The sequence below is a fragment of the Condylostylus longicornis genome, unplaced genomic scaffold (assembly GCF_029603195.1).
Source record: "Condylostylus longicornis isolate FDR11 unplaced genomic scaffold, ASM2960319v2 ptg000003l, whole genome shotgun sequence".
NCBI lineage: Eukaryota > Metazoa > Arthropoda > Insecta > Diptera > Dolichopodidae > Condylostylus > Condylostylus longicornis.
In genome coordinates, this window is record NW_026577972.1 from 3,109,487 (window position 1) to 3,135,952 (window position 26,466).

The 26,466-nt window shown below is 30.3% G+C and overlaps 1 protein-coding gene across 1 annotated transcript in view; it reads right to left on the reverse strand.

Annotated features, from left to right (window-relative positions):
- Positions 1-26,466, reverse strand: part of LOC129606027 (RNA-binding protein MEX3B) — a 70,526-nt gene that overhangs the window by 2,278 nt on the left and 41,782 nt on the right. The window lies entirely within an intron of this gene.

Consider the following 26,466-nt stretch of genomic DNA (forward strand, 5'->3'; position numbering starts at 1 on the left):
AAATTATTTAATACAATATTTACAAATTTAAGTTAATGGGAAGTAATGCATGCATATGAATATAAATATTTGCCAAAATAAATTCAAACAAACTTGAGTAAAATGAAAATTTTACGTTAGCACGATAGTTAGACACGTTTGATTCAAAACAAAAATCCACACAGTTAAATAAGAATTTATTTTTAATACAAAATATTTGTTTTTATTTTTATGTAACTTTCATCATTTTGCCCTCATATTATAATATTCTTTTAAGGAATCTGTTCTAGTAGTCTCATTGCAACTTTTGGCAACATTGCAAGTTATTTTATTCATAAAATAAATTTTTAAAAACATCTGAGTTCCCTAAATAAAGAGAGTGTTAGAGTGTCTCTGACAAATAAAAATGTTATTTTTCGTATTGCTATCTCTGAAAAATATTAAAATAGGAGAAAAAACGTTATGCGATTTTGAAATATTTAATTTTATTCCTATGTATTATTTAAAAAAAAATAATTATGTAAACTAAAATAGGAAAGTAAGATAGGAAATTACTAAAGATTACATAAATTAATTAAAGTAAAAAAAATATAATAAGGTAATAAAGTTAATTATATTACAAATTATACAAACCAAATCACATTAAATAAAATTAAAAAAAAAAAGAAAGGTACGAGTACAAAATGCAAAGAAATCCCTGAAGAAAATGTAAAAATTTCGTTAAACTTTGACGAAAATTTTTTTTAGTTGCCTCGATATAAATATAACAATTTTTTTTTTATCTGAAAACATTTATCACTTATGATCATTTGCATTACATTTAGTTAGAAAGTGTTAATATTGAAAGTTACAACGAAATATTGAAAAATTTGTATGATTTGTGGAGAATTTTTTTTTAATTCAAATTTTAATTACATTACATAATATATAAAATAAAAAACACCAGGTCCAAGGTTCTGTTCATTTCTAAGATTTCAATAAGAAATAACAAGAAAAAAAATATTGCAATTTTTTTATTCGAAGTATTAAGATTTTTGTGCATTTTTTCAAATTTGGGTACATTTGATGTTTACAAGTTCCCTAATTATGTATGAAATATCTCCCACAATGCATATTTCTTATATAATCACACATATATCTGTATATTTTTCATGTGTATACTGTGTGAATTAAATTAATATGTTTCATAATTCACAAAAATTATTGCATATGTGCATTATTTTTATATTAAAAGTACATATAATTACTTTATGGTTTGTGTTATTAGCACTTTTCAAAAAAAATTTGAAAAAAAAGTGCTTATTAGTTTAACTCTGTCCGTCCGTCCGTTCGTCCATCCGTCTGTCCGTCCGTCCGTCCGTCCGTCCGTCCGTCTGTTCGTGCGTCTGTTTACAAAACTTCAACACCCTTGAAGATAGAAACCTGAAATTTTATATGTACATGTATCTTTACGAGAAACTAATTTTCGTAGAACTCAATTTTTATCTATCTCCTCCCCTTTGGGGGTATAAAAGTTATACCCCCAAACACCCTAAAAATGCCATTTTTCAAATGTTTACTGTAATTGAACCATAGCATTTTTTAAATTTTGCAAACCGCATTGTGTGGGTAAGTTCTGTGATGGCAACTAATTTTACATATCGAGTTCGCGGTGGGAACGCACTTCTCCATGGTAGGGAAGCGTAAATGAACTATTTTTAGCAATCTGTCTGTCAGTCGATCTGTCTGTGTTATTAGAGATATTTCTGTGTTATTAGAGATATTCATATTTACATTCTTCGTATTAAAACAATGAACATATAAAGTTTTTGGAGGAATCAGCGCTGGAAAACTGATTTACGGGCGAATTTTACATTTTTCACCATATCTAAGGAACGAATAGATGGAATTTCTTGAAATTTGATATTTGTTCTGGTTGTTACCGAACAAATGTTATCTATAAGCTAATGGTCTAAAAATTAGAAAAAAGTATTTAACAGGCAGTTTTATAATATTCTGTAACACTTTTACTTAACTAAACAATACACATTGCGGTTGGATATGTGCTGACAAATAATTTTAAGTTTTCCTGAAAATAATTGCATTATTTTTTCTTGCAAACAATTAAAATAAAAAAAAATATTATTTCACTTAGCTCGGCTTAATTACACAAAGTTATTGTAAAAAATTTTATAATAACTTTGTGTAATTTTACATAACTTTGCACTTTTTTTTTAGAAATCGCACTTTTTTTGCACCTTTTGAAATTCTCAGACAGAACACTGTATACTATGTATATATTTATTTCATTGTCACCCCCTTCGATCAAAATTACGGAAACAACGATTCTCAAAATAATAAAATTGGGTCAAACCAATGGTTTGTATTGTAGCACCTTTCACTTCAACAAATGAAAATTCTGCTTTTAAATACAGTCTATGTATACCTATCACACTATTAAAACTATTTTCACTCATTTACAAAACTACTTCTAGGATTGCATAAATTTAGGATGATGTATATATGCAGTCTTTGAAATAAAGCAAAAATTAATATAAAGTGGGGTTAACATAATGCTCGATTTTAAGGTTTAATTGTGGGAGTTGAGAAAAATGCAATTAATTAAGGTTTAATTGTGTGAGTTAAGAAAAATGTAAGTTAAGAAAATTGTAATTATATTTTTTAATGCCATGGAATTTACCGTTAGCTTTTTGCATTTATAGAAATTTGAAAAAGATTGCGGTTTCGGCAATATAAAGTGTCAAAAAATCAAATTTTACAAATTTCAAGAGACGATAACTTAAGAGGGGGTGGAGATGGAAAAAAATCTTCTAACGAAATGAACAATTTGGTCTAAACAATGTCTAAAAGCTCCTAAAATTTTAAGCTTCTACAGGCTGGGGTCTAGAAGAAAAACGATATCAAAAATTTGGAAAAAAAAGGACTTTAGATAACGGTAAATTTTAATGGTCCGCGCTAGGGGAAGCAAGCCATTGCCTTTCTGCGTTTGCAAAATTTCAAAAATGCTTATGGTTTCATTGCAACAAATAGTTAAAAAAGGCCATTTTTAGGGTTTTGGGGGAACCCTAAAAACTTCTAGAGGGGGGGAGATAGGTAAAAATTTTGTTCCACGGAAATAAGTTTCTAGTGAAGATCTATGTACTTATTAAATTTCAGCTTTCTATCTTCAAAGGTGTAGAAGTTTTGTAAACAAAACAAGTGTCCACGGACGGACGGACAGAGTGAAACTAAAAAGAAGATACCTACCTTCTTAGATAGCAGAAAGTACCTGCGCATAAGTATCTCTATAATATTATATACTCGTACTTAATATGCATATTACGCATGTGTTAATAGTTCCTGAACAGATATATAAGTGCTATAATAAGGTATTAGTGTATACATAATGTGGATTTAATCCACATTATGTATACATTAATACCTTGCTTTGACGTTTTACTTTCCGACATTTCATATTGCATCGAAAAAAAATTTTGTATAGTTTCATTTCGTGACGAAAAAGTTTCACTTTGCGACGAAAAAAAAAATTTGCGAATTTTTTTGTTTGCTTTTAATATACATATACTCTGTACGTATTGCTGGGTGTTATATTAACATTGTAAACACATCTAAGGCAATCATAAACAAGTAAAAACGTTCCAGTCGGTATGAACAGACCGAATTATACCCTGCAGCTAGACAATCTGAGTCTAAAAATTTGTTTTTGAAATATCTAGAATTAGCTTTTATTGTTGTATACAGTGGTCGAAGTGGGATACTCAAAGTGGTGGGATCGTAAAAAAAGAAAAAATAAAAAAAAAAAGTAAAAACGTTTCAGTCGGTATAAACCGATTGAATTATACCCTGCACCTTTCATTATTGTGTAGCAATTACTCGAACCTGTGAAGTCATTCTATAGAAACTTCACGGATAGGTCTGACCTATAATTGGACATCCGACTGCCAAGTTTCATGAATCTGACTTTATAATTTTTCCAAATATTTAAAATTAGCTTTTGGAGTTGTATGGCAAGTACCTGAACCTGTCAAATAATTCCATCAAAACTTCACAAATATATCTGATCTATAATCGGACACACAACTGCCAAGTTTCATGAATCTGACTTTATTATTTTTCCAAATATTAAGAATAAGCTTTAAGACTTGCATGGGAGCTACTCGAACCTGTCAATCAATCCCATTAAAACTTTAGAAATATGTCTGACCTATAATTGGACACACGACTGCCAAGTCTCATGAATCTGACTTTATTATTTTTCCAAATTTTTAAAATAAGCTTTTAGACTTGTATGGGAGCTACTCGAACCTGTCAAGCAATTCCACTAAAACTTCAGAAATATATCTGACCTATAACTCGACACAAAACTGCCAAGTTTCATGAATCTGACTTTATTATTTTTCCAAATATTTAAAATTAGCTTCTGGAGTTGTATGGCAGGTACCCGAACCTGTCAAGCAATTCTTCTAAAGTTTCACAAATATATCTGATCTATAATCGGACATCCATCTGACCATTGGTGCAGTGGTTATGGCACAGGTCCTTTAACCGAAGGGTCTCGGGTTCAAACCCCGGTCAGGTCACTATAAAAATTATATTCAATATTATTATAACTTAATATACAATACTAATAAATATTATACAAGTAATTTTCAAATATTCGTAATATTCCATATTAAAAAAAAACTAAGAAAAATAAACAGTAAATATTAATAACCTCAAATAATTAATATAAATAAAACTACGGCAGATTAGTCACCTACCTAGTTAAATTCTATGACGCTATGAAACTAGTGCATGAGAAATCATGCACTAGCCCTATGCTCCTTCTAGGAGTGAATAAGGAAAAAAAAAAAAAATAATCGGACATCCAACTGCCAAGTTTCATGAATCTAACTTTATTATTTTTGCAAATTTTTAAAATAAGCTTTTAGACGTGTATGGGAGCTACTCGAACTTGTCAAGCAATTCCACTAAAACTTCAGAAATATATCTGACCTAAAACTCGACACAAAACTGCCAAGTTTCATGAATCTGACTTTATTATTTTTCCAAATATTTAAAATTAGCTTCTGGAGTTGTATGGCAGGTACCCGAACCTGTCAAGCAATTCCTCTAAAACTTCACAAATATATCTGATCTATAATCGGACATCCAACTGCCAAGTTTCATGAATCGGACTTTATTATTTTCCCAAATATTTAAAATTAGCTTCTGGAGTTGTATGGCAGGTACCCGAACCTGTAAAGCAATTCCTCTAAAACTTCAGAAATATATTTGACCTATAATTGGACACATGACGGCCAAGTTTCATGAATCTGACTTTATTATTTTGCCGAATATAAAAAATTTGCTGTTGGAGTTGTATGGCAGCCACCCGAACCGGTGCAGCTATCCCATTATAATTTCTAGAGCATGTGTAGAATACAATTGGACACATGTATACAAAATTTTATATTTATAGCTTTATTAGTTTTTGAAATATTTAAAATAAACTCTTTGAGTTGTATGGCAGCTACCCGAGCCCGTTGTCCGAATTAGTCCAATAACAATAGAAATTAACAACCATTAAATTTGGAAAATTATTTGTAATGTTTTGGAGTTGTATATGTTGTCACGGGGTATTACATTTGTTTTTTTAAGATGGTCGTATAGATAAGCAACAATATCTAGACATTTTAAAAACGAACCTGGTAAACAAAGTCGAAAAATTTGGTCTTGTTGGTTATTATAAATTTTATCGGTATAACCGCTTGCAGCATAAATCTTATTTGGTAAGAAGTTCTTTGCTTCATGACTGCCCAAAAGTGTTCGAAACACTCCCCCAAAGTCCAAACCTCAATCCAATTGAGAATTTTTGGGCCCACTTGTAGTAAAGTGTTGCGAAAAGTATACTAAAATACAAAAGTGACCTTATAAAACACATAATAGAAGAATTGTCCAAAATTTCGGATTAAATTGATATGGAAAAATTGACTACTTCTATGAAACGATGACTTTGGGCTGTTCCAAATCTGCGGGTTACCACGAAAAGTATTAAATTTAACAATTGTAGCTGTATTTTATTTTTTTGCGTAATATTAGATTAAGAAAACTAATTTTGAAAAGACTTTATTTACATTGTAATATGTCGAACTTCTTCGTTTTTACCCTTTTCTTTTGTGGTTTCTTCATTAGAAAAATTATTTTAACGCAATTATGTTCTATAAAGGATTAATAAACTGACATTTACAAAAAAAATTTAAAATCAATGCATGCCATGCATCTTATTAAAGACTGAAAGTAAATTTTTTAAAATTTTTTCATTTTGAAAAGACTTTCTTTACATTTTGTATATTTAATTTTTTGTTAAAAAAAATTTTAAAATTCATTAGAAAATTTTCTTAAATTTTAAAAAACATGTTCCGGAACCATTTTTCTCTCCTATTAAGTAGTGGGATGGATTTCCTATTATTTAAAAGTACTGGGATGGCATTCCACTCCATCCCGCCTCACTTCGAGCCCTGGTGTATACCAATTACTCAAACCTGTGAAATCACTCTATAGAAACTTTAACCACTCTGCGGATAGGTCTGACCTATAATTGAACACACAACTGCCAAGTTTCATGAATCTGACTTTATTATTTTTCCAAATATTTAAAATTAGCTTTTGGAGTTGTATGTCAGCTACCCGAGCCATTCCATTAAAATTTTTAAAACATATGTAAAGTATAATTGGATACATCTTTGCAAATTTTGATATTAATATCTTTATTAGTTTTTGAAATATTTGAAATAACCTCTTTCAGCTGTGTGGCAGCTACCCGAACCCGTTGTCCGAAATGGCCCAATTACAATAGCAGCCGTCCTTGGCAGAAAAGAAGCAATTTGTGAAAGGAATTTGTGAAATCAGCGTACAATTTTTGGCTGAGCAAGAATATATGTAATATATGTATCCCAATTTGTTTTAGAGTTATTAAAAACATTTGTATTTACATTTATTGTTATTTATATTATTTGTTAGAGTTGTTCAGCAAAATTGTCAAACAAAACTGATAATATAAGAAATTTTTTTAACACAATATGCTCATTTTCGAGGGTAATAAAATATTATAATATATATAAAATATATAATACGTATATATATAAAATATTGCAATTAACTAAATAAATTTATTCCAAGAGAAAAAAAAAATAATGAGGTTTGTTTAAATTTGATTTTTTTTTCACAGATATCTAAAATTAAAAAATATTTTGAGATATTTTCTTCTTTTTTTTTTACCGAAAGGAAGGGTGAAAAATCTCGAAAGACACTGCCAGACGAAAAGCAGTAGTGTGGAACTTTAATCCACTAAAAAACACCCTCCTTAAAATAAATTATAAAACTAGTCTGAAACAACTAACCATTAATTCTGCTCTAACCTTTTTAATTATTTACAAGCTTTTGATCTAGCACAATAGCGTACTAAGTACTCATTGTTCCAGATAAAAAACATTAAACTAACTCGAGAGATCTCGTACGTTTAAGTCTCCTAACAAAGTTTTGATTGTCAACCAATCGAGCCGACTCAATGTTGACATGATTGGATAAACGCATATTATGATTGGCTGCTTGCTTTTTAATTTCGTCTGTGACACTTAGGATCGTGAGATCCCTGTGTATATCGGCATTACGGACATACCAAGGGGCGTTTACAATGTCCCGTAATACCCTATTTTGAAATCTTTGAATAGATTGAATATGAATCTGCGCAGTGCAGCTCCATAACTGAATACCGTAAGCCCAAACAGGCTTAAATATTTGATTATATATCAAAACTCTGTTGTATATTGTCAACTTAGAACGCCTTCCCAAAAGCCATTCAAACTTTTTGTATTCCTCTTCAAGTTGAGATCTCGTTTTCTTTATGTGCTCCTTTCTTATGTGCTCCTCATGGAACCAAGACGCCATTTATCTGAACCGAAAATGAATTGTCAATTTTCCTATTAGTCATATTTACGTGTACTGATTTCACCTCGTTAAGTTTTATATTCCACTTTCCAGTACATTTTGAGATCTCGTCACTGGCCTTTTGTAATTTTTGTGTACATTCATTTTCATTTCGTCCTATTGCGATAACTGCTGTATCATCAGCAAATGTAGCTTTCGTCACTCCTTCCGATTCAGGAATATCACACGTTTACAGCAAACATAACATCGGGTGCAATATTCTTCCGCTGTGGTACCCCCGACTTGATATCCCTAAGCGAAGAGTACTCCTCTTCCTGTTTAACTCGAAATACCCTATTAGTCAGGTAAGATTCGAGCAGGTCAACACACTGCCTTGGTAGTAATCGCCTAAGTTTTTTTATTAATCCACAATGCCAAACCTTATAGAAGGCCTGGGCTACGTCCAAAAATATGATCGAACATATTGTTTTTTCTTCCAGTGAATTTTCTATTAGGCCAGTTATTCTATGAATCTGATCTATGGTTGAGTGGTTCCAGCGAAAACCAAATTGAGAATTCGGGATTAACCTTTTACTTTCAATTATAGGATGAAGTCTTCTCAATAAAAGTTTCTCTAGCAGTTTTGAAATCATCGACAACAATGAGATTGGTCTATAAGAAGTCGGCCTGTCTATAGGTTTGTGCAACATGATTATCTCTGTAACTTTCCAAACTTCAGGCACGTAGTTAAACCTTATACACGCATTTATCAGGCGCGTAAGAATCGTCATACCCCTTTTGGGTATTTTTTTCAAGATATCGGCCGTTATTAGGTCAAATTTCGGGGTCTGGTGCAGATCGCAATGCAATATATTTTCTTTTATTATTATCGCCGTTCCGCCTTTCGCTAGATTTCCAAGGTGGTTCGAGTTGTATATTCCATAACCTGGAAACCGAATCCTTCTTCTTAAGGTCATGTGTGTTTCAGTTGCGAGGCAAACGCCTATATTCTGTGTATGTAGAAAAACTTCAACCATGTCTTCTTTATTTGCAATTCCATTGCAATTCCATATTACTATTTTAAAATTACCGCGTGCGATCATTTACCAGGTCTTTTGGTACTCGATTTTTTCCCTTCGCTCTCTAAAATGCTCAATCTCAGAGAGATCTTGTCCATCATATCTACCATGTTCTGCATCATACTTTGCATTTTATACAAAACATTCACGTTACTGGCCCTTGCTTTATTGCTCGTGCATCCGTCATCAGTTTTCGTTTGGAGAACGTCCTTGTATGAATTCAGGTCATCAGGTGAATTGCCTCGGTGGCCGGTCAGAATTCTTCTTCACGTTGTTGTTGCTGTTCTTATTTCTACGTTTTTGCAGTTCCTTAGCTACAAGGCATCCCCTATAGTTTGCTGGGTGGGCCTCCAAGCAATTGAAACACTTTGCTGCAGTACTCTTTGGCTTACTACAACCTGATGTTCAGTGCCTGCCTGCACATTTACCACAATTTGGTTCCCTGTGGCAAAATTTTTGTGTATGCCCATACCTTTGACACCTTTTACACTGAGGAATGGTACTATCCTTTCGAAGTGCCTCTATCCTAACTTTCATCCTGTTTATGTGATCGATTTCATAAATTTTTTTCGTCTCCTCATCATTTGAGAATGTTAACATAAACAGCGGTAGAGAATGTTAACATAAACAGCGGTTAACATAAACCATAATGTTTTTCCCATTTTCTTTTATTTTTTTTAATTTTTTTTATTTTTATTTTTAATTTTTTTTTTATTTTTTTATTTTTTTTTTTTTTTTTATGTGTACTTTAAAAAAAAATTCAACTTATCCTTCTTACAAATTACACATATGTTATAGTAGAGGTCAGACAAGAAGATAAAATAAAAGAAACTACTAGAAAAAATTTGGCTTTAGTATTTCTAGTTCGTTGGCATAAATCATGAAATGAACACTTAAAGAGAATATAGTGAAATAATTCGATTACTTTTTTTATTGTTGTTTTTATTTATGAACTTTAACAGCCAAAATGGTTCTGCGCTAATTACATGCACTTATATTTATATTATGTTAAAATAGAAAAAAAATATTTATGTGATATGCATGTTTATGCTTACATGTGGCTTATATGTGTACAGTAAAAAGCATTCAATTCGTTTGCAGGATAGCTGAACAAATTTTTAAACATTGTTACACACATTATGTTAATAAAGTAAGTAAAACAACGCGATAGTTAGATATTCAATACCATATTACTATTCCCTTTCTCCATGAATAAAGTCAAGGCAAACTTATAAATTTTTACATCAACAGAACTCCTTCCTACATACCATTATATACCATGTAAGTTTATTTCGACTATGGCACAAATTGATTAGCTTTGAGATATATCGGGCCTCAGGAACTGGACCTTTTAGCGGGCCTGTTTTCATTTAGAAGAAATTATTCAACAGATTTACTTGAAATTTCATGTATAAACTTCATCCCATACACTAAACCACCTAACTTTTGGAAGAAATCAGGTATGGGCGCTTACTTCGGGTCAAATATATATTTTTGCATATATAAAGAGAAATAATCAACCAATTTCATTGAAATTTAATATGTGTGAAAACAATGGGGTGTGAAAACAATGAATCTATAAATTTTTTAGAAAAATCAGGGCTCGGAAACTGATCTGGCGCTTACATTTTTTACCATATCTATGGAACGAATTGGAACAACTCAACGACTTATTACCTAATCTAATTTGTAATTTTTCTCTCTTCATTAAATTGTGTATTTATGCACATCATTTTAACACAGTGAGTTTCAATTTTATCAGCCGATGTTTAACGGTGAGCACAAAAATAACGTTATCCCAGTTTGAACACTTAAAACATCAATTTTTTTTTAAAGTTGAATAACTAGAAAGATAAGTTTAATTTCTTTAGTAGAAGAAAATACCTAATATTTTAGAGCTCTTTTTATTATTGAGTTTCGCTATATTTAAGGATTTTACTTGTGATACAGGGACTTGTGATAAGTTTTCTTATTTTCCAACTTTTTAAGATGCTAAAACATACAATGTATTGTAGCTTTTTAAATTATTTAATTTTTTAAAGTATATGTGGAGTAGTATAAGAAAACCGATTAAATAGTCAGAAAAAATTACTTAAAAAAATTCATCATCCGATACCATAATTACGGAAGAAAGGTACCTCTGGCGCCCTCAAACATGCTAGTTACCCAGATTGATAAAGTAGTACTCCCAGTTTTGGTTTGGCATGCTCAGAAAACTTACGATCATGGCTGTCGTTTGGCTCCGAATTTGAAAATTTGTGTCCTCTGCTCCTCCTTTTGCATTTTGGCTCCGATTTTCTCTTTTCCTCAGTCAGACCCAAAATCAATATTGATAATTATTCTTGAAAAAATTTTTCAGTTTAAAAATATAATTTCTAAATAAAAAAAAACTTTTTGCTATATTTAAAAAGTGACAAAGCCTTGGCTAACAAAGTTATGTACATGTACCTTTTTCGGCTAATTCAAAACCCGCCACCTCGCTATCTTTTTGTAGTCAAGTTAATCAATTAGTAAGTTAAAATGTGAAATAATAAAACTTAGGAAAATTCGTGGACGTCAGCAGATGAGCTATGTTTGTAGAGAGTTTTTTAATAGACGATAATATTGCATTTTTCACATTTTAATTGAAGTCGATCTAGTTTGTTATTGAAAACATGAAAAATTTATTCAAAGCTCCCTGAGTTTAGAGCATTGTGCGTCAACTGAGAGGGTATTTTCTTCTGTTAATTTCATTAAAACTAAATTGAGGTAAGCATTGAATAAATTGATGAAATGGTAAGCAGCATTTTAAATCCAAAAGAATTATTTAAAAATATTGATGCGAAAAGTTAGGATTCAAGTTTTGATCTTATTTAATCTTACAGTAAGAAAATTTAAAGTATTGTAAATTGTGTTTTTATGAAATATAAGAATTGGCTCTACTTTTCCGAAAATGGCTCTTTTTTTCGAATATTTATGCTCCCCATCCAAAAAAGCAAACGACAGCCCTGCTTACGGTGGTATTCTAAAATTTCCATCACTGATATGTACATTCATACATACATATATATAGAGCGAAATATAAAAAATGTCAGCTGCGTACTTTTCCTCAAAAAGAAAAATTCTCCGTTTTAGCCAAAATATATCTATTAAGAAGTAGTTTGATTCGTTTCATTCCGTTAGTTTTCGTTTTCTTCCCACTTTCAAATTCTCAAAATATTCCAATTTTTATTAATTTTTTTTTCAAATGTAGTAGATTCGAGACAGTTGTTAAAATTTCCAACAATTTGTTTATAAGCTACAGCGGTAGCACTTATTAAATTGTCAAACTTACAATTAGCCAGCTGATTCCTCAAAGCAACAAAATTTGTTTTTCTTTTCACATATGTAATTTCTTTAGAGTTGATTGTACAATTATTTTCATCAATTTCTAATAGTAAAGCATTATGATCAGTAAAATTGGTTCTTAAATGTGTAATAATTATTTTATTTTTTAGATTGTTTTTGAGAATGTGGTCAATGCAGGTTCCAGAGCTGGGTCTTGTCACAGAATCATCACAAAAGAAGAATCCATTGGTCTCCACAATAGTTTTATATTCAGAAGTGTTTTTATCTTGTGAATCATGTAAATTAAAATTGAAGTCTCCTATAACTATTGAATCTTTATTTAAGTAATTTAATTGTGAATCTAACAGTGTGAAGAATTTATCAACAAAATTCTTATTGTTATTTGGAGGTCTGTAAATTGCAGAGATATTGAGGCTTTTGTTGTTTGTTATAATTTTTACTGAAACTATACTATTGTAGTCATCACAAAAAGTATCAAGAATTTCATACTTTATTGAATTATGAATAAACAGACCAACTCCACCTCCTCTTCTATTCTCGCGACAAGAAAAAACTTTATTATAACCTATTAATTGAATTAGGTCAATTTCATCTTGAAGAATCCAAGTTTCTGTGAAAAGAATCAAATGAACCGTCTGACTTAAGCTATCCAATAGGAAAGCTATTTCGTGCATTTTGAATTTGAGACTGCGTATGTTGAGATATAAGATTTTTAATGAGCACTTTTTTTCAAATATCATATCTTGTATTTTGGTAATTGTATTTACATGAACATTTAAAGGTAAAGTATCGTAATCTATACTATCATTAATTAGCATTACTCTTGGGTAAATTATTTATGAAAAAAATACGAATTATTTTTGACCTGTCATTTTCCCTTACGAATACTTTACCATGTTTAACCCAAGCATATTTTACCGCACCTGATCTTTTTAGATCTCTCGCCCTTTTATGTAACAACCCAAAATAAGGTGTTAGACGTTCATTAATAAATATAACGTCCGTATTGGCGCAATTACTTTCGGGTAAAATTTTGCTTGTTTTAAGTACTTTGTTCTTTCTTGCCTCAATAATTTTACTTTTCATTTCAATATTTCGGAGTTCTACTATAAGTTTGGCTGGCTCACCTGAATTTTTTGATGTTCTCCTTCCTACATATGCTTCTTTTATTTCATCAGCTATAATATTAACTCCCAATTCCTGGATAACTTTGACAGTAGTTTCAACAGGATTCATAACTTCTTTAATCCCAGATATTTCAAGATATTTTCTGTATCTTTTCTGCTTAAGCAGCTCGATTTCAACTTGGTTATGCTCAAGCTGGTCTCTAAGAACAACGTTATCATTGCGCAATTGAATGTTCTCTTCAACTAGAGAATCTAATGAGTCTTTAAACTCTCTAAGTTCATTTTGAAGTTGTGCTAATAAACTCTCCTGTGATAATTGTCTAGAAATGATCTCATCTAGTTTACTCACAACTTTAGAAGAAGATTCAACTTGTGTTCCATTGGTTTTATTAGATCCACTCGGACTCGGCACATTGATAGTGTTATTTATTCCTAATGACTTGCGCTTGTTACGTTTTCCTCTACATGAAGACAAAACCATAATTCATCGGTATTTCCTTCAAATTTTTTAAAATCTTCAATGTCCATACCAACACATTGTATATGGAACCATTTTTTGCAGTCACCATCACAATTTATAGCTTTTTCTTTTCTATAATTAATTAATTTATTGCAGTGTAAACAATTAACCTTACCCATTTTGACGTTTTACGTTTGACTTAAAAATAGATGGTAATAAGAGTTGTGCAAAAAAGAAACAAAATATTGTAAACAAACGAGTGTATCAAAAATATCGAACTGAAAAAAAATTATATTAGATAAAGTTTTTATTTTGATAACAAAATATGTTTTTCATTTCATTAAAGTTAGGTAAAAAAGTCGAATTTATGAAAGCAATAAATATGAGTTTAAAATTTCATTTACACATGCCTGTGCCTGGTCAATATCAGGCAGTCATATAGAAATAAAGGAATTTATAAAGAAAAAAAAATGTATGAATACTTTATAAAATATAATAATGACCGAAATATGTGTTTTAAATATATAAAGACAAGATTGAAATAAAAGTAAAAAATTCATAATACTTATTCCATTTATTGACAATTATTAATTACAAATTCAAAATTCTTTTTAATATTATTTGTGTTTTTATAATTTATTTTTATTATATTTTAAAGTTACATAATATGAGTTATAAATTTCTTTTTAATTTAACACTCAAATTTTTTTAGTTGCTTCCCTTTTATAATATGCATATACCATTTTTATCAGCTTGTAGTGGAATAAATTACAGAAATGCACTTGTACGCCTTTCAAATGCTTAATATTTTTCCCTTTCCATAGTTTTTGTACGAAAAAAACGCTCTCGTACGTCTTTAAAATTACATTGTAAAAAAACAGGTAGACTATTGCGTACCCTTTCTCAAAAATTCTTATGTGTATACAAATCAAAACACAAAAATCTGATGTGATCAGCACATAACCGACCGCAATGTGTATTGTCTAGTTACGTGAAAATGTTACAGAATATTATAAAAATGTGTGTTAAATACTTCTTTCCAATTTTTAGGACATTAGTAAGCTTATAGTTAACATACCTAGAAAAATTTTAATTTGGCTCTTAGTAGGATTTCGCTTTGTGCCACCCGAATTCCCTGAAATGCTCGTCAGTTAGTTTCCGTAACAACCAGAACTCAAATATCAAATTTCAAGAAATTCCATTAATTCGCCCCGTAGATATGGTGAAAAATGTAAAATCGGTCCGCAGATCAGTTCTCGAGCCCTCTCCAAAAAATTTATATGTTCATTGTTTTAATACGAGGAATTTAAATTTCATAAATCGGTTGATTATTTCTCTTTATATACGCAAAAATGTTTATTTGTTCCGTAAAAAATGTCTAGTTGCTGACGCCTGATATCTTCCAAAAGTTAGGAGGTTTCGCGGACGGTCAACGGAAATATGAAATTTCAAGCAAATCGGTTGAATATTTTCTTTAAAATAGTCAAAAATGTAAAACAGGTCCGCTAAAAAGTGAAGTTCCCGAGGCCTGATTCGAGATACCCAAAAGTTGATGAATCCGTGACATGGTCGAAATAAACTTACATATAAAATTTTATCAAAATCGGTTAAGCCAACCTTGAGATACACGCGTGCACACACAGACCGACAGGTTGCTAAAAATAGTTTACTTACACTTCCCTACTATGGAGAAGTGCATTCCCACCGAAAACTCGATATGCAAAATTTGTTGCCATCACATAACCTACCTATTGTATACACAATACGGCCGGAAATAAGAAGGTATAGTGCCTAACTCTTTTAGCTAAGGAGATTTTTTATATACAAAAATTGGTGAGTGATTCCATTAGTGTGATGTAATCGGAGGGTCAAACTACTTGTTAGATAGATATACTTTGATTTTAGCTTTGTTGTGTGTACATGGTTAGTTTTTCTCTTGAAACAAAAAATTTTAATTCATTATGCATGTATGAGATACATATGTTTGAGGATACAAATTCATTCTTATTTATCAATATAATATGATGCGTAGATACAGTAGTGGCCAACTAAATAAGACACCGCAATTTTTAAAAATTAAAACAGCAAAATTTAGGTTTAGTTTCTTTGTTCCTAATAAATTCAATTTTATTAATTCATTTTCAAATATTTTGTTTTAAAAAAATAAAAAATTAAAATATATCACAAAAGTTTTATTATACCAAATTAAGGAAAACAACAAAAAGGACACATATTTCATATAAATAAGACATGTTTAAAAAACTTAACAAAAACATTGAAATTCATAAAAGTAAAAGCAAAAAGTAGAAAAAAATACATTTTTTAGTTATAATAAATTAGTAATTAATTAGATAGCCCTTGTTTTTTATTACAGCTTCACATCTTCGCGGTAAGCTTTCTATGAGACTTTGACATCGGTTCTGTGGAATGTTGTAGCATGTTTCTTGTATTTAGAGACACAATTCATCCAAGTCATCGATCGTTTTGTTCCTTATCACGTTTTTTACGTTGTTCCACAAGTTTTCAATTAGATTTAGATTTGGACTTTGAGCAGTCTAATCGAGAACTGTGATATTGCGATCACAGAGCCATTGTTTTACTAAGCGGGAAGTATGCTTCGGATCATTGTCGTGCATTAACTTCCATGTTACCGGCAAATTATCATCCGCATAGACTTCCATTACGTCTCTTAGGATATCCCTGTATGTAAACTGACCCATTTATCCCGTTATTTTCACTAGTGGGCCTACCCCGTACCAGGATATTCCTATCCAAACCATTACAGATCCTCCACCATGCTTAAGAGTCTTTATAGTGTAGAGTGGGTTGCAAGACTCATTTTTCCGACGACGAACATTGCATTTACCATCGCTGCAGACTCTATTAAACTTACTTTCATCAGTTCATAAAATATTTTTCCAATATCAAAGCGGTTTTTCTTTATGCATTTTAGCAAATTCTAAACGACGTTTTTTTTTTGAAAGACACAAGAGGTTTCTTCTTGGCAATGCACCCTCTGAGTCTGGTGTCTAATAAACGTCTTCTAATAGTTCTCGCAGACATTTCTAAATTTAAATCTTTTTTTATTTGTTAATTAATCTTTGTAGAACTAAGAAAATGTCTATTATCCATTTTACTTAAGCGTATCTTCATTGACCGCTGTTTTTTTGATCTAGGTTTTCTAATTTTTCCAGCAAATTGCTCTGTTTTTTGCACATCGCGGATGGCGTTTTGTACAAAACAACCAGATCTTCCTACCAGGATTGAAATTTGGCTCTTACTACTACCTTCTTCAAACATACTCCAAATTAGCCTTTCATCTGGAGTGCAGGGTTTACCTCTTCCCATCTTGCTTTTCAGCACTTTTCCAAAAAATTTTTGAAAAAAAGTGCTTATTAGTTTCACTCTATCCGTGTGTCTGTTTACAAAACTTCTACACCCTTGAAGATAGAAAGCTGAAATTTAGTGTGTTCATAGATCTTTACTAGAAACTTATTTCCAAAGAACAAAATTTTTACCTATCTCCCCCCCCTCTAGAAGTTATGCCCCCCCAAAACCCTAAAAATTGCCATTTTTAACTATTTGTTGCAATGAAACCATAAGCATTTTTGAAATTTTTTGAAATAAAGTCTTTTTTTTCCAAATTTTTGATTTCGCTTTTCTTCGAGACCCCAGTCTGTAGAAGCTTAAAATTTTAGAAGCTTTAAGACATTAACAAATAGTTCATTTTGTTAGAAAAAAATTTTTTTCCATCTCCACCCCCTCTCAAGTTATTGCCTCTTAAAATTTGTAAAATTTGGATTTTTGACAGCTTATTTTTCCGAAACCGCAAACTTTGTCAAATTTCTAAAAACGCAAAAAACTAACGGTAAATTATATGACATTAAAAAATATAATTATTTTTCTTAACTCACACGATGAACTCTTAAAATCGAGCATTATGTTAACCCCACTTTATATTAATTTTTGCTTTATTTCAAAGACTACATAAATCGTTCAACCTAAATATATGCAATCTTTATATATCAATAGTTTTGTATATGAATGAAAATAATTTTAATAGTGTGATAGGTACACATAGACTGTATTTAAAAGCAGTATTTTCACTTGTCGAAGGGAAAGTGCTACTATACAAACCATTGGTTTGACCGAACTTTATTTTTATTAATGAATATTTTTACAATATTCAATTTTTACCGACCGTATTGTGTATACAATAGGTAGGTTATGTGATGGCAACAAATTTTGCACATCGAGTTTTCGGTGGGAATGCACTTCTCCATAGTAGGGAAGTGTACGAAAACTAGTTTTAGCAACCTGTCGGTCCGTCGGTCTGTCGGTCTGTCGATCTGTGTGTGGACGCGTGTATCTCAAGTTCGGCTGAACCGATTTTGATGAAATTTTATATGTAGGTTTATTTCGACCATGGCACGGATTGATCAACTTTTGGGATATATCAGGCCTCGGGAACTGCACTTTTTAGCGGGCCTGTTTTACATTTTTGACCATTTTAAAGATAATATTCAACCGATTTACTTGAAATTTCATATACTCGTATAAGCTTTGCTCGACCGTCCGCAAAAATTCCTAACTTTCGGAACAAATCAGGCATCAGCAACTGGACGTTTACTACAGGCCAAATACACATTTTTGTGCATATAAAGAGAAATAATCAACCGATTTCATTGAAATTTAATATTTGAATTCCTCGTATTAAAACAATGAATATATAAATTTTTTGGAAAGATCAGGGCTCAAAAACTTATTTGCGGCCGATTTTACATTTTTCACCATATCTACGGAACGAATTGATGGAATTTCTTGAAATTTGATATTTGAGTTCTGGTTTTTACTGAAAATAACTGGCGAATATTTCAGGGAATTCGGGTAGCACAAAGCGAAACTCTACTAAGAGTCAAATTTACATTTTTCTAGGTATGGTAACTATAAGCGCACTAATGCCCTAAAAATTGGAAAGAAGTATTTAACAGACATTTTTATAATATTCCGTAACACTTTCACTTAACTAGACAATACACAATGCGGTCGGTTATGTGCTGACCACATCACATTTTTTTTTAATAAAAAAACCTTAAAATCCCAAAAAATTAATAATTTCCAGCTTTTAATTTCAAAAATTATTAAAATAATAGCTGCTGTTACACACTGTCTTATTTAAATGTCCACAGTAAAATTGAAGGGGTACATTTAAGGCGCTTATTATCTCGAAAACAAAAACTCTCGCTATCTGTCAAACGTATTTTTAAGTTCTGTAAGCTAACTGCAAAAAAAAAATATAATCAATGCTTTTAAAATTCTAAGTGAGGGAGGCAGTGTTTTAAAAGATTAATTTTATCTAGGGTGTCTAATTTAGCTCTTAAATTTTAGGGTGTCCAGCGTATATACCTGCGTATTCTATTTTTATTCATTTCTCTTTTATAATAAGGTCAAAAACCTATAAGAAATAAATACATTTAATTATTAAATTCTTGAATTTTTTCTTTTTCAATATTTAAAATATTGTAAATTTCAGACAGATTTAAACAATACTACAGTAGTAACTAAAATTTCTCATTTTTTATACCCGTACGAACGTATGTTCGAAGAGTATACTAAATTTGCCTTACCGAGTGCAACACTAAGAAATAATGGTCTGGGATAAAGACTCAAGTGTATGTTTTTCATCAGCGTCGAATTCTGAGTCGATTTAGCTTTGTCTGTCCGTCCCAATGATAACTCAAAACTAATTGAGCCAGGTTCACCAAATTTTCACAAATTATAATAAATGCCAGAACCCCATTTAAATTGGATACGATCGGGGTACTGGTTCGGGTAGCTGCCATACAACTTTAAAATTTGACTATATATCAGAAACTATCAAAGTTGTAATATTGAAATTTCACAAAAGCGAATTTATTTGTAGGGCCGATGTATTTAATAAAAGTCATTTAAAACTTTTAACTCCTTCTGGTAGTTGCCATATAACTTCAATAGTAGTTGAGTCATATCTTAGAAAATATTGAAAACAGTACTAAAATTTTGCATTAATTAACATGGTAATATGGCCACTAAAAGTCATAGTCGGTCCCATAGTCCAATGGCATTATTTATTAGCACATAGGATAGCAAATTCGTACAGGTATCACACGGTCAACTCTATTTTTTCTCCTTTGTTATTGCATTTTTTGTTCAAACTATATTCATTGTTTTTATTTCTTTAAATACTTCTTAACCTCGACCACAGCTGACGATTTAACACGTATTCTCATGTGCAGGTAATGCCATATGTATCTATCAGGCCACCAACTTCCGAGAGTAATTCAAAAATAAATTCCTAATTTATATGGAGTTTAAATGAAAAAGGTGTTGGAAATTATTTGTGTGAACGAAATTAGTTAATGTTTTTAGATCTACTGACTCTATATATTTTTTTTAATTTAAAACTTAAATTAAAAAAAAAAAATTGAAATTTTTAACACAGCCAACCTTTTTTCTCTTCCAAATGGAAGTGTACTGACACTGAATTAAAGAGTAAAATTTTTGAATAGAATGAAAGTATACCTACTCAAGAAGTAGTTTGACTCTCCGTTTACATCACACTAATCCAATCACTCACCAATGTTTATATACGAAAAATTCCCTTAGCTAAAAGAGTTAGTCTGTATATCTTCTTATTTTCATTTTTATATCATTTTTGGGAGAGGAAAAGAGTACGAAATAGATGTCTACCTGTTTATTTAAAATGTATTTTTAAATGCGACAGTTTCTTATTTTTTCATACATAAAGTATAGGAAAAAAATATTAAGAATTTTAAAAGCGGGAGTTTCATTTCTGTAATTCATTTCATTGTAAATACTTATAATTTAAAAATGATAATTTAATACTTATATAATATAATACTTTATTATAATTTAATACATTTATACTTATAATTTAAAAAATATATTTTAAAAAAATTTTACAAATAAATTTTAAAAAGACGAATAATATTAAACAAAATTTAAATTTGTAATTAATAATGGCCCTTATTATGAAAATATATATCGTAAAAATAATATATTTATTGTTACTCCAATTTTGTCGTTATAAATTTAAAACACATAATTTCCTATGAATATACGTCCATACGTATCGGTAATATGTTTCATAAAGTATGAATTAGTAAGCATACACATTTTTTTCTTTACCTGATACTTTGTATCTACTGTACTGTGTATATGGAATTGTACATACATGTATACAATCCAATAATGCATGAAATTCTAAACTCATATCTATTATTTTCATACGTTCAAATATTTTACCAAACTTTTATGAAATAACAAATAAAATATTATAAAAAATAAATTTTGTTTTCATTAAAATAACAAAATTTTACCTAATTTAATTTTATTTCAGTTCTATGTTTGTGATACACTCGTTTGTTTACAATGTTTTGTTTCTTTCTTACCTACACAACTCTTATTACCATCTATTTCTAAATAAAAATGGAATATTTTGAGAATTTGGAAGTGGCAAACTAATGGAATGGAATGAGTCGAACTACTTCTTGAGTAGATATACTTTGGTAGAATTGGCAAAGAAATTGAAAAAAAGCAAAACAAAAAATATCATAAAAATAATAAAATTAAAATAATAATAAAATATAAATCGCTTTTCATATAAATCATACTAAATAAAGTGAGAATCACAAAGAATCAGTGCTCCCAAACGTATCATTTTTTAATGGAGATTGAAAATTCTTTGCTGTCGATATTTTTCTCAAGAAATATTTTTCCTCAAAACAAAATGATGAAAGGTTAATTATACAAATAAAAAAGTAACAAACACGATAAAGATGTTTTTTATAGTTGTGATATCTATGGCAGTGATGAGTACCACAACAATTGAATGGATCCAACTTTTTTTGTAAAAATAGATTTTGGTACAGTTTTTGCGTACTTACCAACATTTTACAAAAACTACATGACACTTCTATCTGACCATTGGTGCAGTGGTTATGGCACCGGTCTTGTAACCTAAGGGTCCCGGATTCAAACACCGGTCAGGTCAATATAAAAATTATATTCAATATTATATAACTTAATATACAATACTAATAAATATTATACAAGTAATTTTCAAATATTCGTAATATTCCATATTAAAAAAAAAAAAAAAAACTAAGAAAAATAAACAGTAAATATTTAAACCTCAAATAATTAATATAAATAAAACTACGGCAGATTAGTCACCTACCTAGTTAAACTCTATGACGCTTTGAAACTAGTGCATGAGAAATCATGCACTAGCCCTATGCTCCTTCTAGGAGTGAAGAGCACAAAAAAAACGTGACACTTCTAACTATTCGCATTGTTTTGTAATTTCTGTTCCAAGAAATTCTTTTTTTTGTTCTGAAAACCCATTTTTAAGCATATTCTTTTTTATTTTTTATGCTTTGATTCAAGCGGTTAATTAAAGTTTTCAAAAAATAATTATTTAATAACTTTAAATCTCGGAAAGTATTAAGCTTTAAAACCTATTGTTAGCACTTTTTATATTCTAGTCAAACTTCAGAAAGCAAAGTGGGCCTTCAAATTTACCGTTATTTAAAATCCGTTTTTTTCAAATTTTTGATGTCGTTTTTCTTTTAGACCCCAGTTTGTAGAAGCCTAAAATTTTAGCAGCTTTTAGATACTAATAAATAGTTTATTTCGTTTGAAAAAAACGAAATAAACTATTTACATTTTTTTCCATCTCCACCCCTTCTTAACTTATTGCCTCTTGAAATTTGTAAAATTTGTAAAAATGAGCGATTTATGCAGCATTTGAAATAAAGCAAAAATAAATTTAAAGAGGAGTTAACATAATGCTCGATTTTAACGGTTATATTGCGTGAGTTAAGAAGAATAATTAGTTTTCTGCGTTTATAAAAATTGGAAAAAGCTTGCGGTTTCGTAAATATTAGGTGCCAAAAATTCTAATTTTACAAATTTCGAGTGGTGATAACTTCAGAGGGGGTGGAGTCGGGAAAAAACTTTCTTCGAATGAAATGAATATTAGTGTCTAAAAACTGTTAAAATTTTAGATTTTAACAACCTGGGCTCTAGGAGAAAAACACCATCAAAAATTTGGAAAAAATGAATTTTAGATAACAATAAATTTAAACGGCCATTTTGTTTTTTTAAAGTTTAAACATAGTATGCCGCGACAGAAGAAGTCAGGCACTGCATTTCTGCGTTTGTAAAATGCCATTTTTAGGGTTTTTGGCGGTGTATAATTTCTAGATGGGGGGAGATATGTAAAAATTTTCTTCTACGGAAATGAGTTTTTGGTAAAGATCTACGTACATAAAAAATTTGAAGGGTGTAGAAGTTTTGTAAACATGTCCACGAACGGACAGGATGAAACTAATAAGCACTTTTTTTCAAAAATTTTGTGAAAAAAGTGTTAAAAATGTACCATTTTTACTCTTTGGTACCAAAATTTTAGGTTTCCTGCACCATTTTTCTCAAAAATTACACAAAAGAAAATAAATAAAGTTGGGTCAAACCAATGGTTTGCATTGTAGCACTTTTCATTTCAACAAGTGAAAATTCTGCTTTTAAAAACACTCTATGTATACCTATCACACTATAAAAATTATTTTCATTCATACACAAAACTATTTCTAGGATTGCATATATTTAGGATGACGCATATATGCATGGTCTTTGAAATAAAGCAAAAGTTAATATAAAAAGGGGTTAACATAATGCTCGATTTTAAGGGTCAATTGTGTGAGTTAAGAAAAATAATTATATTTTTTAATTTCATGGAATTTACCGTTAGCCCTTTGAGTTTATAAAAATTTGGAAAAGCATGCGGTTTCGGAAATAGAAGGTGTCAAAAATTCAAATTTTACGAATTTCAAGAGGTGATAACTTGAGAGGGGGTGGAGATGGAAAAAAATTTTCTTCTAACAAAATGAACTATTTGTTAATATCTAAAAGCCCCTAAAATTTCAAAGTTCTAGATTATGGGGTCTAGAAGAAAAACGACATCAAAAATTTGGAAAAAAAGGGACTTTAGATAACGGTAAATTTGAATGGCCATTTTGTTTTTCTAAAGTTTAACTATGGTATATCACGCTAGGGGAAGCAAGCCACTGCCTTTCTGCGTTTGCAAAATTTCAAAAATGTTTATGGTTTCATTGCAACAAATATTTAAAAAAGGCCATTTTTAGGGTTTTGGGGGGGTATAACTTCTAGCGGGGGGGAGATAGGTAAAAATTTTTTTCTACGGAAATGAGTTTCTAGTGAAGATCTATGTACTTATGAAATTTCAGCTTTCTATCATCAAGGGTGTAGAAGTTTTGTAAACAAAAAAAGTGTCCACGGACGGACGGACGGACGACGGACGGACGGACGGACGGACGGACGGACAGAGTGAAACTAATAAGCACTTTTTTCAAAAAATATTTTGGAAAAGTGCTAAAAAGTCTGATGTGGTCAGCGCATAACCGACCGAATTGTGTATTGCCTAGTTAAGTAAAAGTGTTACGGAATTTTATAAAAATATCTGTTAAATACATCTTTCCAACTTTTAGGGCATTAGTAAGCTTATAGTTAACATACCTTGAAATGTAAATTTGGCTCTTAGTAGAGTTTCGTTTTGTGCTACCCGAATTCCCTAAATGCTCGCCAGTAATTTTCGGTAACAACTAGAACTCAAATATCAAATTTTAAATAATTCCATCTATTCGTTCCGTAAATATTGTGAAAAATGTAAAATCGGCCCGCATATCAGTATTCGAGCCTTGATCTCTCCAAAAACTTCATATGTTCATTGTTTCAATACGAGAAATTTACATATAAAATTTCAATGAAATTGGTTGATTATTTCTCTTTATATACGCAAAAATGTATATTTAGCCCGTAGTAAACTTCTAGTTACTGACGCCTGATATCTTCCAAAAGTTAGGTTTGGCGGACGGTCAAGCGTAGGCTATATATGAAATTTCAAGCAAATCACTTGAATATTTTCTTTAAAATGGTCAAAAATGTAATACAGGCCCCCTAAAAAGTGCAGTTCCCGAGGCCTGATATATCCCAAAAGTTGATCAATCCGTGACATGGTCGAAATAAACTTACTTATAAAATTTCATCAAAATCGCGTGCACACACAGACCGACAGACCGACAGGTTGCTAAAAATAGTTTACTTACACTTCCCTACTATGAAGAAGTGCATTCCCATTGAAAGCTCGATATACAAAATTTGTTGCCACCACATAACCTGCCTATTCTATACACAATACGGTCGGTAAAAATATTTCAATAGGAATAATTCAAAAATTTAAAACTTTAAAAATTGTTTTTGTAATTTTTTCTGATTGCAAAATTTTGGAAAATAATTTTACCTTGATGGTCTGATAGATATATATTATGGCATTAGTTCAGGCCTTGATTTGTTGTAACGTCAAGCCCTCGACGCTCAATGTGAACAAAACAATACCGGCAATGACTACGTACTCGTATTACAAAAACAAATTTTCAAAATAATCAAAAACAGAGATGACCTTTTGTATAAACAAATGTATGAAACGAACGTATTTAAATTAAATAAATGTATTTATGAGTTTTTAAAATAGAATTAATAATAAGAATATCTGTATTGCAAAATTTAAAGAAACTCTATGCCAGTGTGTTTTGTTTTTTTAAATATGCAAATTTCAGTCATCACAATAGTTACGATAAGTTTTCGGAGATGAAAAATTTAGTCAATCAATTATTAAATATTTACAAAAAAAAATATATTGCAAAGTGGTGGAACGAAGAATATTTATTTTTAATAATATATTTTATTAATTTACATTTATTTTTATAGTTATAAATTAACAGGTCTACATATTTTTTAAATTTTTTAGCTCTGTGAAGATTTTTATACGATTTTATGGAACTATAATCAAAACAAATTTCAATAAACTTACGTCTTAATATACCTGTTTTCAAAACTTCGCATTTATACTTCATATTAAAAATGACAACTGTGAGTTTTCGGTAACATAAAATTTCAACGTTAGACGTTTCTTTCGCGGTAACGCCGAAAAAAGTTTTAAATTTTATTTTTTTTGTTGTACAAGTGGTTTTTGTAGCAATAATACAAATGACATTTTCATAAACAAATGCATAACATTTTCTAGTATATATGCAAAAAATCTGATGTGGTCAGCACATAACCGATCGCAATGTGCATTGTTTAGTTAAGTGAAAGTGTTACAGAATATTATAAAAATGTCTGTTAAATACTTCTTTCCAATTTTTAGGACATTAGTAAGCTTATAGTTAACATACCTAGAAAAATGTAAATTTGGCTCCTAGTAGAGTTTTGTGCTCCCTGAATTAGTAACAACCAAAACTCAAATATCAAATTTCAAGAAATTCCATCAATCCGTTCCGTAGATATGGTAAAAAATGTAAAATCGGCCACAGATCAATTTTCGAGCCCTGATCTTTCCAAAAAATTTTTATATTCATTGCTTTAATACGAACAATTTAAATATTAAATTACAATGAAATCGGTTGATTATTTCTCTTTATATACGCAAAAATGTATATTTGGCCCG